At 41.3% G+C, this 14,660-nt stretch overlaps 1 protein-coding gene and 1 long non-coding RNA gene across 2 annotated transcripts in view; one reads left to right on the forward strand and one right to left on the reverse strand.

Moving 5' to 3' along the window:
- The window catches only part of TNR (tenascin R), a 419,993-nt gene that overhangs the window by 232,103 nt on the left and 173,230 nt on the right, over nt 1-14,660 (reverse strand). The window lies entirely within an intron of this gene.
- On the forward strand, nt 3,714-14,658 carry LOC104665532. Its single transcript, XR_748417.1, has 2 exons — nt 3,714-4,030; nt 13,075-14,658. It is a non-coding gene; the product is annotated as an uncharacterized LOC104665532 (long non-coding RNA).

Genomic DNA, 14,660 nt, shown 5'->3' on the forward strand with positions numbered 1-14,660 from the left:
ATGGCTGCTGAGGGCTAAGTGGATTAGAAGGGCTCATGTGTGAACCACCAACACTTTTTCCACCGTCAGATTCCTTGGAGATCTCTTGATCCATTTTGTGATTGAGGTAGACAGGATCACAGCATCCAGTGTTATGGCTGCAGGCATAATTCCAACATCTGAGAACATTTTCCTCCCAGATATTTAATTTCCTCTTCCAGCCCTTTACCACTGGGGCCCTAAAACCACTTCACAACTCTATCCACCACATCATCTTAGCCTCTTTTGCAAGTCTTTTACTATCCATTGGAAAATAATGCTGTCTTTGATTCTGAGACAAATCCCTAACACTTCTTCCCTTGTTTCTAATTAGCAATATTTCTGTGGTAATTAAGATGAGAGTAACTCCTCAGTTCTGCAGCATTTTCAATTCAGAAAGAAAGAAAAATACAATAATAATATAAAGGGGCTCTAAGAATGAATTTGTTAGGGGACTTGAGTGTATGATAAATAACTTCAACCCATCTTAAAACACACAGACATTTGTGTTGATATACATACATATCATACATATGCATATACAGGAACGCGCGCGCACACACACACACACATACACACACAAACAATAATTACCCAATTCTGGAAAAACAGGATTCAAAATGCACTAATGGAAATACTGTCATTCTGTGGGCAGAATAAATGCATTATCTTAAACTCTAGGCATCCCACAAAATGAACAATTGCAGTGAGCTGAATGTTGATGAAAGATGGCCAGAAACAGGCCGTCTTTCTTCTCTCATGGGATGGCTGGAAATGGGCACATTTCCTTCCTTGTCAAACACCCAGTGACTTAGCATTTTCAATACTTTTCAAAGGCCCACTGCATATGTTCACTCTGTGTTAGCTTTTGTTCTTGTTAAGTGTGGAGTGGAGTCAAAGCTCTGCATTGCCAGAAAAAATCTAATGCTGTAGGCTGAGCCAAGAGCCAAAGGTGCTATCATTTCTACTTTACAGATGGCACTCCTATCTCTAAACTTGGATTTGTGCATGAGTGCACAAATACATGCTTATACATCTTCCTAAGGGATTAACAAAAAGATGTCCTACATGTCAAAAAAAAAAAAAAGATATCCTTTCTGCATTTCTGACTTTTTCAAATCAAGGCGTATTTTGAGGCTGGTGCTCATCAGAGTTCAGGTAATGAGCTCTTGCTTGTAATTTTGTAAGTGTATATGTTTCTCAGGGAATTGACAGATAGCATAGGGTTTTATTTGTTTGGAAATGGCAATTATTTCTAGCAATTTGGTAATTATTTCTCCAGCTAGTTACTTGGTGCCTTCTCAAGCAAAACTGTGTTTGCCAAGAGCCAGCTGGGGCAGTGCACTATTTGGTGGCTAAGGCTCTAGGCATGGCCCATGCGGATGCTGGCCCTGCTAAGGACAGGCTCCCAGCTCCATGATTTCTCCAGCCCCACCCCTGAGCTTGTCCATAGCTGAGGAGGCTGAGTTGCTGAGTAGAATGCTTCTCTTTGTTTTAGTTATGTCTTCCATTGTGAAATTCAGGAGTCTCTCACTCCTCTGTCTATTCAATCATACAATCATTGGGAGTTGGAGCTCATTGAGCCTTAGAGATCATCTTATTCACCTTCTCATTTTATGAATGGAGAATCTGTGGTGCACAGTGGATGGTTATGCCAAGGTCATCCAGCAGTCAGCAAGGGCTAGGCTAGAATACAGGTCTCTTTACTCTCTAGTCAGTGCTCCTTCATCCTCCATTTGATGATTTAATTCTTTTCAGTTAAGCAACTTGTGTAGAATTTCTAGTATGGATTAAGCATAGTGCTAGCTGCTGCAAGCTCAAGAAAGCCAAAAAAGAGGGAATGGTAAATGTCAAATGAGACAACATTAGAAGAGAACCTTACACAGTGCCTGATCCAGAGAAGGTATTCCATGGGTCCCTGCTTTTCTCCCCTTTACTCTTCCCCATCCTCTATAGATACATACAGAGGAGAAAAATCTCAGATATTTGAGGTAATCAAATTCTTGCAAGTATCAGAAGGGGAGCTGATAGACAACTCCAGTTACTCCTTTAGAAGCACATTTTCTAGTTCCTAATAAAACCTCTCAGGCTAGGCCCACACCTGGAAGAACTTCCCTGGTATTCTACAAAGACATCAGCTCCCGGGCTGCCCCTCTATTCCAGAGTATTGATGAATGCATGGCTCACCCACACTGCCTGATTCATAAGCACATTAGTGCTGACTCACCGACAACTGAGAGCAAAAAATACATCTCCTCAGGTTTTGACTTGAGATGAAGACACAAGATGCAAAATTCAGCTCTACTGATGGAATGATAACTGAAACACACCATGAGCTAGTCATCTGGGGAAAATATTGTCAAGGCTATTTGCTCTCAAACCCAAGCTTTTATATCCATTTTCTGAACTCATAATAAACCTTCATTTTCCAGAGATTTAAAAGTCTCCTTACTTTACTGTTAACCAAAAACCAGAAGCATAAAACCATGAAGAGTCAAAAGTAGCTGCCCCAAGTTATCCCTGAGTTTAGCCTTGAATAGGAGGATTTGGCTAGAAGGCTCCTTCCAACCACGAGTTGCATGACTATAAGATTATCACCAACCATCTTACTGCCAGCTTTACATGAATGTGTTGTTCAATGATTCGAAGCTTCTCTAGACCTTTTTCAAAGCAAAGTACACAGGCTCAGACAGCCTGCTCCACCTCTGGATACTTATATAGAATAATCATGTAGAAAGTATCAAATTGGGGGCAGCCAGGGCTGCAACTTGAGTTCCTGGGCCCCTCTGCAAATACATCTCCAAATAAGAAGACTGACAGCCTTGTTGGCATGTAATGAAATAGAGAGCCATTCTGAAGATGTGCTCCTTGGCCACTGGGGAAGGCCATCCTTTGGTTTTGGCCTCACCTCTTTGCCCTTTGATTCTTTTCCACCTCCTCAGCAGAAGGGTAACAATCTAAACACCAAGCTCAACACATCCAGATCAGTTAGCAGGCAGTTTTAGCCACATATAGCACAACATGAGTAATGTTCATGAAGGATGAAGCATATTCAAGTGCATAAAGGACTGGTATACTGCCTGGTACAGAACCAAACCTGATTCTAGCATACATCCTTCATCTTTTTCTAAATCCAACTTGTACCAAAATACATTATGACAAAAACTGTCTCTCTAAGCTCTGTGAAGACAAGACCTTTTCTGGCAGGATTCCTGGTGCAGCCTGTCCTCTCTCCAAGCAGGACCCCCCATCATCCATAATGGCTGCTCAGTAAGCCTGGGTGTCCCTGTTACACTCACCTTCTCTGAACTCTGCTTTTTTGGTGGTTTGGCCTCTCAGCCTCCCTGACTGTCTTCCTCTTGCTCCTTCTCAGTCTCAGTTGTGCTCTTCTGTATTTGCGTACATGTGTCTGGTTCCTCTGTTGCCCCCTTTCATGGACCCAGGGAGGCACTAGTACTCCTGTGTCCTCAGCACAGTCCCCTTCCTTGGGCAGACAAACTCAGAAATGGCCCCCATGATCCTTGCCTCCTGGTACTCATGCCCTTATGTAGTCTCCTCACCATGAGTGTGTGTGGGACCACTGATGCACTTCTAACCAACAGCATATAGCAAAACGGTTGAGATGTCATTTCCATGATTATGTTGTGTACAATTGTGACATCTTGTTGGCAGACTCCCTCCCTTGAAGGTTTTGATGAAGCAAGAAGGCACATTGGAAAGGCCTATGTTTCCAGTACAAGACAGGGAGCTGAGGATGTCTCCCCCACTGCCCAATAATCGCCAGGAATTGAGGGCAGCCTCTCATAGACAGTCAGCAGGAATCTGAGGCCTTCAGCCCCACAAGCCAGAGGGAACTGAATTCTGCTAACAACCACATGACATTGGAAGCAGACTTTTCTCCAACCGAGAAGAGACCACAGTACTGGTCAACATCTAGGTTGTAGCTTTCAGATGAGACCCTCAGCCAGAGGACCCAACAAAGCCATGCACAGACTCCTGACCCACAGAAGTGGTATGATAATGTGTGTTGTTTTAAGCCACTAAGTTTGTGGTAATATTATTCATAGCAGTAAAAAACCAATATACATCATACTTGAAGCACCCAACAATATGACTATTCAGTTTCAAAGACTGTTTAGATTTAACAATGTGTGAGGAGGATAACAGGAAACATCTACCCTAACATCCTTTTTTTTGCAGAATTCCCTCTCCCCAGCACCTTGGACAGTCCACATCCAATCTCAACTTGAAATTTGACAGCTTTGAGAAGCTCACTGTCGTACAACATAGCCATTCTACCTATGGACAACTCTTTCTTTTTTTTTTTTAATAATTATCTTATATCTATGCTGCACTTATTCTATGCTATTCACTACTCTATAATGTATATGCATCATTGAAATTATTTCTCACAGTAATTCTATTAGTTCAGTACTATTAATATTTACCTTATAAATATGAGGAAACTAAAGCTCAGAGAAGTTAGGCAACTTTTCCAAAATGAATGTGTTAGACAGATTTTAACCCAATGCTGTCTAACTCAAAGCCATATTCTGAACAACTATGACATACTGCTCCAATCTTGTTAGAATGTTCCTCCTTATGTTAAACCAAGCTCTTCCTTCTTCTGGTACCCCCTTATTGATCCCATGGGAGCTTTACAGGATAAAAATTGTATTTCTCTTCCACAGGAAAAATTTTAAGATGTTTAAAAATAGTTATTATGTTTCCTCTTTCCTTCTTTATTACAATTTTTTTAAAGCACCCTCCTTAAAAACTCAGTATGGAGAAGGATGAATAGGCAGAGCAGCAAGAAATTTTAGGGCAGTGAAACTACTTTGTGTGATACTGTGATGGTGGATACATGTCATTATACATTTGTCCAAACCCAAAATATATACACCAAGAGCAAATCCTAATGCGAACTGTAGAATAATGATGTGTCAATTTAGGTTCATCAATTATAAGAAATGTGCCACTCTAGTGGGAGATGTTGATAGCTGGGAAAGTTGTGCATGTGTTGGGGTAGGGACACATGGGAAGGGTCTGTACCTTTCATTCACTTCTGCTGTGAACCTAAAACCACTCTGAAAACTAAAAATCTATTTTTTAAAACATTTCACTATACAAACAGACAAATGAACAAAAACCCTTCTATGGGGAATGAAGAGAAACTAGTTAATGGATATATGGTTTCATTTGCAGTGATGGAAATGCTTTGAAATTAGATAGAGTTGGTGGTTGCACACACTGTGAATGTACTAAATGCTACTGAATTGTTCACTTTAAAATTGTCAATTTTATGCCATGTGAATTTCATTATAATATATTTTTAAAATTCCTCCCCCAAAATGCATTATGGATATTTCAAACATAGAAAATGATAAACAGAGTGAATTAATATGCATTATGGATATTTCAAACATAGAAAATGATAAACAGAGTGAACCTATATATCCAACCACCAGCTTAAGAAAGTAAACATTGTAAATAGAATAAGAATTGTGTTTTTCCACCACATACTACCTTGCCCTCCCTTTCCACTGAGACATAACCACTACTCTGGATTTGGTAGTTCTCACTCCCCGAATTTCTTTATTACTTTACTTCATACATTTGTATCACTGAACAATAAATATCATTATTGTACATGTTTTTAGATGTAAATAAATGCTATCATATTTTAGGTATTCTTATTCAACTTCCTTTTTCCATTCTAATTATGTCTGTGAAATTCATGAATATACCACATTTTCTTTATCCATTCTCCTGTTGATGGACATTCAGGTTATTTCTGTTTGTAGCCATAACAATGAATGCTGCTAGGAGCATACTTATATGTGTCTTCTTATACACAAGTGCAATAACTTTTTTAGGTTATATAGCTAGAAATACCTTTAGCTCTACCAGCCATTGCCTAGTTACTCTTATGGCAAGCTTCTGAGATGACTCACCATTGTTTTTGTCCTCCCTGGAGAAGTTCTGGCTTGTCAGGAACACTGGTACAGGAAAATGAGACGATTGTCTCTTTTGTCTTAGATAGAATATGTCTGTCTAGCAGTGGTCTGAGATTGCAGAAAATGTTTTAGCAGTCTTACACCTTGTAATCTGCTATTGATATTTTTGTCAGACAGTAAATCTTAAGTATTTTTCACATGAATTTTTCTTAAACCAGGTATCCCCAGTCTGTACCTGCACAGGTTTTGTTTTAAACCTGAATGCAGGACTTTAATTCTATCCCCGTTGAATTTCACCTTGTTAGTTTTAGCCAGTCCTATAGTCTGTAGAGATATTTTGAGTCCTAACTCTGCTATCCCATCCATGAACTCAATAATCATGCTTTCTGCATCTTCATCTGATTTGATAAAATAAAGGATACAGCCAAAGATAAAACCCTGTGATTTATGAAAAGATGTTCTCAGATGTTGATATAATCAGTTGCCTGGGCATGACTGGTCAATTAACCATGATGTAGCTCTCAATTTCTATTCAGTCCACAAGAATATCAAGGCAAACTTTATCAGGGGCCTTGCCATATTGGCGGTATTTAGCTGATTTACATAACTAGCAATCTGGTGGAATATGGAAATGGGATTCCACTTAATATGCCTTGTTCTCAGTGAACCCATGCTAGTTTGAAGTGATTACTGCTTCTCATCCAAGAGGCCATAAACCATTTGAACAGTAATACATCTTAGGATTTCTATGATGATCAGTATCAAATCCAGCAGGCTGTACAATCTGAAATCTGCTTCCTTTCTACAAAAAAAAAAAAAAAAAAAAAAAAAAAATCCAGTTTTTCTCATCTCTAGTCTTTTGGTATCTTTCCCTTAATCATTTCTAAATTGTGGTTTTATGAGCATTTATACACGTTTTTTAAAATTCTGGCATAAAACTTGTCAGATTTGAAAACTTTTAAAGCCTCTGGGTGACCACCTAAATTTGTTTATCCAGTTTGAGTTTCAAGATTATTTTAACAAAATCGATTTTGTGCCTCTCTGTTGAAAGATCTTGCCTTTTGGTAAAGAAATAAAATACTTGAGTGATTCTCCTTTCTCTTCTCATCTTTAACCTTGCACCAAGTTCCCCAAGCAGTGAGCTTGTCCCTTCCTTGTTCTTCTAATTCAGAACATAGCTACTGAAAGCCGTTTTTGTTGTCTCTGGCATTTTTCTGAAGTCTCTGCTCATTCTGAGTGTTAGCCTGTCTGGCACTATTCTTACAGGCTTATAATACTCTATTGTATCTGTCTTTGGTTATGTGTTTCTCTTTCCATCTTTTCTACATGGTATTAATATATTGAATTCACTGAACAGCATTCTGGGTTACCTCACTATTGTTTCAGGTTGTCACCTCATTTCTCTCCTCTCTCTTCAGAAACAATGCTATTGCTTGTCTACTTCTGAAGGAGATAAGGGGACCCAACATTCAAACAATTGGAAAGCAGCATAATCATCATACATACATCGCTTTCCATGCCAGCTGCACCTCCTATGATTGGTTTCTTCCTCTTTTCTTTTCTTCTCTTCACCGACATGGACGCAAAGAATAGCAGAATAGCAGAGAACCAGAAGAAAACCATGAATTAATGGATGCAAGAGGCGTTTTAGCCTCCTTGAGCTCTTTGGCCCCATAATTGGTAGGGTTTTATGGTACTAGAGATGCTTACTGGATCCATTGTCATCTGCTTAAGCCTGAATTAAGACCTGATTTTCAGAGGAGGAAAACACAGAAGCTAACAAACTCTGCTGTATTCAGAACTTAAAGAGTCCATCAAATCTAGATTGCAAAATGGTAGGAGTGCATCTAAGGAAAGAAACTGGTTGGAATGATTCATATTCATTTCTTCCCACATTAGAGACGGGACTTTTCTATAATGGCTCGGTACATATAATGTTGCAGTACACAGTCCCTTATTCTAGACACCTGTGAGACTCATGAAACCTGGGCCCCTGAGTCTGTTTTCAGTGGCCACGATCCATTGGCAAGAATATTAAAATAGACCACTTCAGCTGGGGACCACTCCTCACATATCACAACCTCTTTCCCCTTTCTGAAGCAAACTTCCAGCCCTGAAATATGAGAAAACTCACATGACTTCCTGCCAACACCTGTGGAAGAAGAATAAGAGGGCTAATGACACAATATATTGTAAATCTCCTTGGCAAAAGAGGTTACATTATATTTTGATGTACGTGATGGTGCTCAAATCTAGTAGGTGTTCACAGTGTTAGCTCCTCCTTTTCTATAGGCTATATTGTTACATTTATTTTCTCACTCTGTAAGTAATTTTTCCAGTCCATTTTTTTTCCAGCACTGAAGAAACCTGATGGCAATTTTATAAATTCAGTGGCTCGCAAGTTCTCTAACCAAGTCTTCCACACTCACCATCATTCAATAAATGCTCAACTCAGACACATTTATATGCCCAAGTGCCTCACATGGCCAATGATTCCTAAGTGCTAAACAGATTTGTTCTGGACTTGGAGTCTGAGCCTAAGGAGCAAGGCTGAGATAATTTAAGTGCCTCTTGTAACAGAAGGTAACTGGAATTCAATAGAGATAAATGTAAAATATTGAACTAGGGAGCTGAACCATAGACAGGGTAGAATTCTAAATGGAAAAGTTATGGCTGAATGACTAAGCAGGGGAAAACACACACCACACCCAAGGAATTCTTGCAGAAATACAAGTCTCAGGTGGACCCTGCAGAGAACAAGAGACAGGATGTGGTAGAACAGCATGGCCAAAGGAGAGCCACTGGGGCTCAGTAAAGGTCACTGCTTGGAAGTCTCCCTCCTGACGCAGACTGTCTGACACGGGACAGAGGGATTTGGCTGGCTATATAAAGCTGCCAGTTTTTAGCCGCTGTCATGAGCAGTCAATTTTGCTTTTTCTCTGCCAGGCTCCAAACACCAGAAGTAAAATATCTAATGATAACCTGAGGCATTGGCTGTCTCTACTAAGAAAACGAAAACAAAAACAGCCACTCAGGTTGATTAATTCAATCAAATGATTGGCCAAGTTCCATGAAGAGATCAATAGAATCAGTGGTTTGACCAAATGGAGAGGCTGAATCAGGGAGTGTGATTGATCCCATCACCCCATGCAGATTCAGCCAAACAAGGAGATGTATTTGCCCATGAAAGGGTCTCTTGCGTTCCCACAAATTTGTCTTGCAATGAGTCCATGACATTGGCATGGGCCTGAAATACATCTGACATGGTTCTCCCTTTTCCTTCTTTTAAAGTATGTTTTCATACAATTAACGTAAGGGCAGGAATTTGCCCTCTCTTAGATTGGCCACACCAGGAAAAGAAAAAGGGAATGGGGAAAGCCAGTAAAAAGGCAAGTGGATGAACATAGGCTATGATTCAACAAGTGTTCGGAGTAGTCAACACATTTCTTGGGACACAAAAATTACTTGCACTATTTTCTGGACAAGATCCATCAACACTTAGCAAACTAGCAACCCCCCATGAAAGCACTTCATTCCTTAGCTAACGGTTTGCCTATTTCGTGCTCCTCAATAGCCTATCAAAGGGTATTAAAAGATACACCAGTTACTAGCCTTGGGAACAACAGAGGTGACACAAGCCCAATTTCTCCCTTTGCTTAGCCTCCTCAATGTCCACTTTGAGATCCCCCAGTCCGTAATGAAGAGGACATCCCATCAGTTAAATTAGGGCAGCCTAACAAAGCTCTGTAGAGTGTTGACATATATACTAAGCTCCTTTGGCCCAAGTTCCAAATTCATTCCTCGCTTTTGGCAGGAAGCAGCATGGAGACTTCTGCTGGGAAAACGCCTCATTATTGGAATGCATGAGAAAGAGGAGCTGTGAGTGCTAGTATTGTCCTCACACACACTCTCCTGCCTTCTATTTTCCAATCAACTATGAACAATTGGGTCCTTTCTGACAGGTTGGCTGGGTGATAAAGGTTCTGTCTTACATCCCTGTGTATTAGCAAAGTGCTTTCTCTAAGGCTCATGCCACCCTTCTCCAACGTTCACAAAACCCCCTGAAAAAGCCAGGCTTGTTTGCTTTCCTCCATCACTTCAGAAACTGGTGTGCACCAAATCTTCATTCTTTAGACCAGAGTCACAGTCAGACTTTCTAGAGAAGCAGTTGTTGATTTAGACAACGATTAGCAAAAGCACAATTATTAGCTTAAAAAGTGCTCTCAAGGTGATCTGTAAACATCAACAAGCCAAATTGCAGAAATCCTACTCTGCTCTCCAAGCCCCTGACTTCTTCAAGGCACTTGGCAGCTTATGGAAAATGAAATGTACCTGTGTCCTCCCTGGCAGAGGCCCTGAGGCCTCCCTCCTGCTGCCTGTCCTGTCTCTCTGACCATCCCAAGCAGGATGGGTGGCTGTGAAGTGGGCACCTGGATTCGGACCCATTGCACCAGAGGTTCCCTCATGAGCATTCAGTTGTTATGCTTTCCTGGCACCTTTTGTGGTTTACAGGATGGGAAAGAAACCTCTCCTCAAGAGCCTTAGAAAATCTCAGGAGTGGTGGTTCTTTATTAATCCACTTAATCAGTAAATTACATAATTAATATATCAAATGGTACCTAGAGGTTCAGAATATTAAAAAGAATGTTGTACTGGTTGCACATTTTGATGCTGATTCTAGACATTCCTGGGGACAGCTCCAGAATTTCCATATAGGAGGGGCTTCAGGGTGCAATTTGGTTTGAAGGGGGGAGCTTCAGATGAAGGGAACTCATTTAAATTAAATGTTTATTTGGGGTGGTTTTTTGAGAGGGAAGTTCAGCTGGAGACTGGGGCCACTCCTGAACACACCTACACACTGACTTCTGAGCTCTTCTGCATTCTTGCTGTATTGAAGCAGGCAGGCCCTGGGAACCCAGATGGCTTTGATAAAGCGCTCACCTCCAATTTTCTCTCCCCTCTGCCAGCTTCTTGTTCTGCCCTTGGCTCTTTGCCTCCCCTGTGTCTGGCTTCCCTCTTCAGCTTTCTACCTGCACCCTTGCCCTTTCCTTCACCACTAACTTTGTTTCAAAATCTATCTCCTCTTTATCTCAGTCTAGTAATAAATGGCTAAAAGGCAGGAATGCCCAAGGGACTGCCATAAACCAGAATTATGACATAGCATCCAAGGCTAAAAGCTGAGATCACTATTCTAGTTTGAGAGCAAATGTTTTAAATGGTTCAGCCCATAAAGAATCCTGGATCTTAAGAAAATCACAAAAGTTTGGCTTTGTTTTCTTTTTGCAAATAAGAACAAACAGGATGACTCTGCCAAGCCAGACATTTTGTTTCCGAGCATGCTGCCTTTCTAAGAGTGGGCGAGGACGTGTTGCTTCTTTCTGGGGCTCCTGTCTTTGTAACCTTTTACCTCTCCATTCCACTCCCATCCCCACCAGAGGTGACATCACAGAGCAGAAATGGGTGAATCTACAAACAAGGTCAGAAAAACCAGCGGAGGATGAAAACAATAGGTTGACCTTTACAAATATGCAGTATTGGATTTGAAAGGGCTTGAGCCCAGAGATCGGGAGCCAAGGGTAAAGGCCCTGAATACTAATGCCACCCACTGGGAGCAATTCCATGTAAGGAAGTTATTTCTCACTGAGATCCTACTCTAGAAAATGTCCTCCCAGGATCCCCCGAGTGAGGGAGCAGGGAAATCGGAACCCTTATACATTGTTGGCATAATACTTTGGAGTGTAAATCAGTGACATGTATCCAAACCCTTATAGACACACATTGACTTTTTCCTTCAGCATTACTTTCTAGGACTTTACCCTCAAAAAACAATTAAGAAAGTGCACAAGACTTACTTAAAAGGATGCTCATCAAAGTACTGTTAGAAATACTGAAAAATGAAAAATGATTTATGTGTCCAGTAATGATTCTAGTTAAATAAATTACAGTGTATCATACAATGAAATACCATGAAACTACTAAAAAATGAATTACATTTGTTGACATGTTCATAAGGTATTTTGGGTGGGAATGAAAGGCAGGAAGGATGTGAATTGAAATAAGACTCAGACCTGGCCCCCAAAAAGCAGGCACTCTAATAGGGGATGGACAACAGGTAGAATCTTGAAAAGGCTTTCAAAAGAAAAGACAAGACAATGAGATGCTGGTTGATTATTTTGTATTGTTTCCACAAAACTCCTTGTTGTTCTATACAAGGTTTAAATTACTCAGCCTCAAGCAGAGAAGGAAGAAAATAAAGAACACTACATTAGCTTGGGAACATATCCCTGAATAAACGAGAGTTCATTATGGACTCTTAGTACATCAAAATCCAATTAATTCATTAGCTCTGCACTTGCATTTTTATTCTTTCCCCCCGGCTGCCAGCCTTTTACCCTATGATGTAGTTTACTAGCAACCCCAAAATGGGGTGAGTAGGGGAAATAAAAAGGAGATAAAATCCAAACGAATCGATTTGCTGCTCGTTAAGTACGATGGACGCGAGCGGGTGGTGAAGGCAGGGAGGAGTGCGGACAACATGGTGTTTGCGAGGCTCTGGCAGAGGCCCTGCCTTGCAGGAGAACAGCGTGTGCGTTGCACATGGGCCCTCAGTAGAAGGTGAGTGAAGGAGTCCATGTGTAGTCCTTGGAGCTATAGGGCCCCCAAGCCACATGCTGCCTGCTGCAGATTTTCTGGGATTGCCAGTGACAAAAGGGGTTCAGCCGGAAGAGGATCTTCCTCTTCTGACCGTCGACCCTTGAATTCTTTCTTTTTTTTCTTTTTTTTTTTTTTTTGAGACGGAGTCTCGCTCTGTCACCCAGGCTGGAGTGCTGTGGCCGGATCTCAGCTCACTGCAAGCTCCGCCTCCCGGGTTCACGCCATTCTCCTGCCTCAGCCTCCCGGGTAGCTGGGATTACAGGCGCCGCCACCTCGCCCGGCTAGTTTTTTGTAGTTTTTTTTTTTTTTTAGTAGAGACGGGGTTTCACCGTGTTAGCCAGGATGGTCTCGATCTCCTGACCTCGTGATCCGCCCGTCTCGGCCTCCCAAAGTGCTGGGATTACAGGCTTGAGCCACCACGCCCGGCCAAATTCTTTCTTTTCAGAAACATGACTCCTACAGTCACCATGGAGTCTTTGAGTGACATGAGGTCTCCATGTCATGGATGGCCAGGCAGCTGCTGAATGAGGCATGCTCACGTTCTGATTCCCCAGATTAATCAACCTCACTCCCGCCGTCTATTCCATCCCTCTGCAATCTCCTACTCTCCTACTCACTTGAATATCATAAATCTACATTTTTTTGTCCACAAGGAGAAAATAATTCTTATAACTTTAGTCCCTAGACTATTACTTTTCAAAGTACTCTTTAGGGAACAGAAATAGAATGCATCAAATCATGTCTGCAGCTACTGTCCCTACTGAAATGTGGTACATCTTGTGTGCCGTCAGCCTCCATGGCCTTATATTCTTTTCCACAAAACCATTACTCACATTTTTCTTTTCTGTCCTGTTTCCCTCAGCCTGAGTTGCATTTTTAAAAATGGTATCTCAAGATCTTTGAGACACCTACAGTGGTTACCCTTTTATCAGTCTTCCTGTTCAAGTCTTGGCATGAAAAATTTAAGACCTCAGATCTCCTAAAAATTATGTGTGTATAATTACTTTAAATTTTGTTTGGAACAAAATTTCAGTGTAAATTTCCTACGAGAAAAGAAGGGCCTGGGATATGTGCATTGGAAAAGGAAAGGTGGCCCAGGTCAAGGTATTTCCACTGGACCATCCACCAAGCAAGTCCCTGAGAGCTGACAGTGCTGATGAGCCAGGATGTGCACAATGAAAGTTCAGTCTAGACAGAAACAGCCTTTCGGGGAGGACTGTGATGATTGACTTGCAGCAGAACCTTGTGCCATCCCTCAAGCAGTCAGATGATGTGTTATTTAGAAAACACCTCAGAGCCACAGCAATGAGGAAATGATGGTTGAAGCATCTGCGGGTCTAACATGGCCATGGGAAGAGCATCTGTTGTGATGTTCATGTCATACCAAGAACTCTTTCTATCTAAGGTGGAAAGTGCAGCCTGGTGGAAGAGAGTGGGGAGTGAGAAGCAGGAACCTGGGACCTTCACCCCCGTGTGCCCTGCACAAGCCCCTCCCTGCTCTGGAACTCATTTGCCTCTGCTATGAAATTGCAAGAGAAGTAGGGGCTAAGCACCTGCCCCCTCCCACCCCTTGATCATTCTAGGAATCTCTGATACTTTCATGTGAATGAAGTAGGATGAATATTCTTAATGAGCTTCTGCCAGTCTCATATTTCTTATGATTTAACCTAAAAAAATCAAGGAAAAAAAGACTGGAGAAATTAACGATTAAAATGCCATCTGGGCATTTCTTTATTTCAACTATCCTGTCATCCTCATGTCCCTAAACCAAGGATAACAAGTTAGCAGGTATATTTCTTTACAATAACATAAGTCTGCCAAAACATTTTTAAGTTTCTTGTTTGACCTTGCGGAAGGCAACACAAGCTCCTACAGCTGACAGATCCTCTCAAGCCCAAGCCTCTGTGGTCCCAGAGCAAAGTCCCACTCAGGTCCAACTGTGGACAGGCAGGTGCCCATTCAAGGACTGCTTTTTAGGTTTCTTTTCATATACTATCACCTTCATTTAGTAAATATTTATTTAGCTGTCTG

This window comes from Rhinopithecus roxellana, chromosome 8 (genome assembly GCF_007565055.1).
Source record: "Rhinopithecus roxellana isolate Shanxi Qingling chromosome 8, ASM756505v1, whole genome shotgun sequence".
Lineage (NCBI taxonomy): Eukaryota > Metazoa > Chordata > Mammalia > Primates > Cercopithecidae > Rhinopithecus > Rhinopithecus roxellana.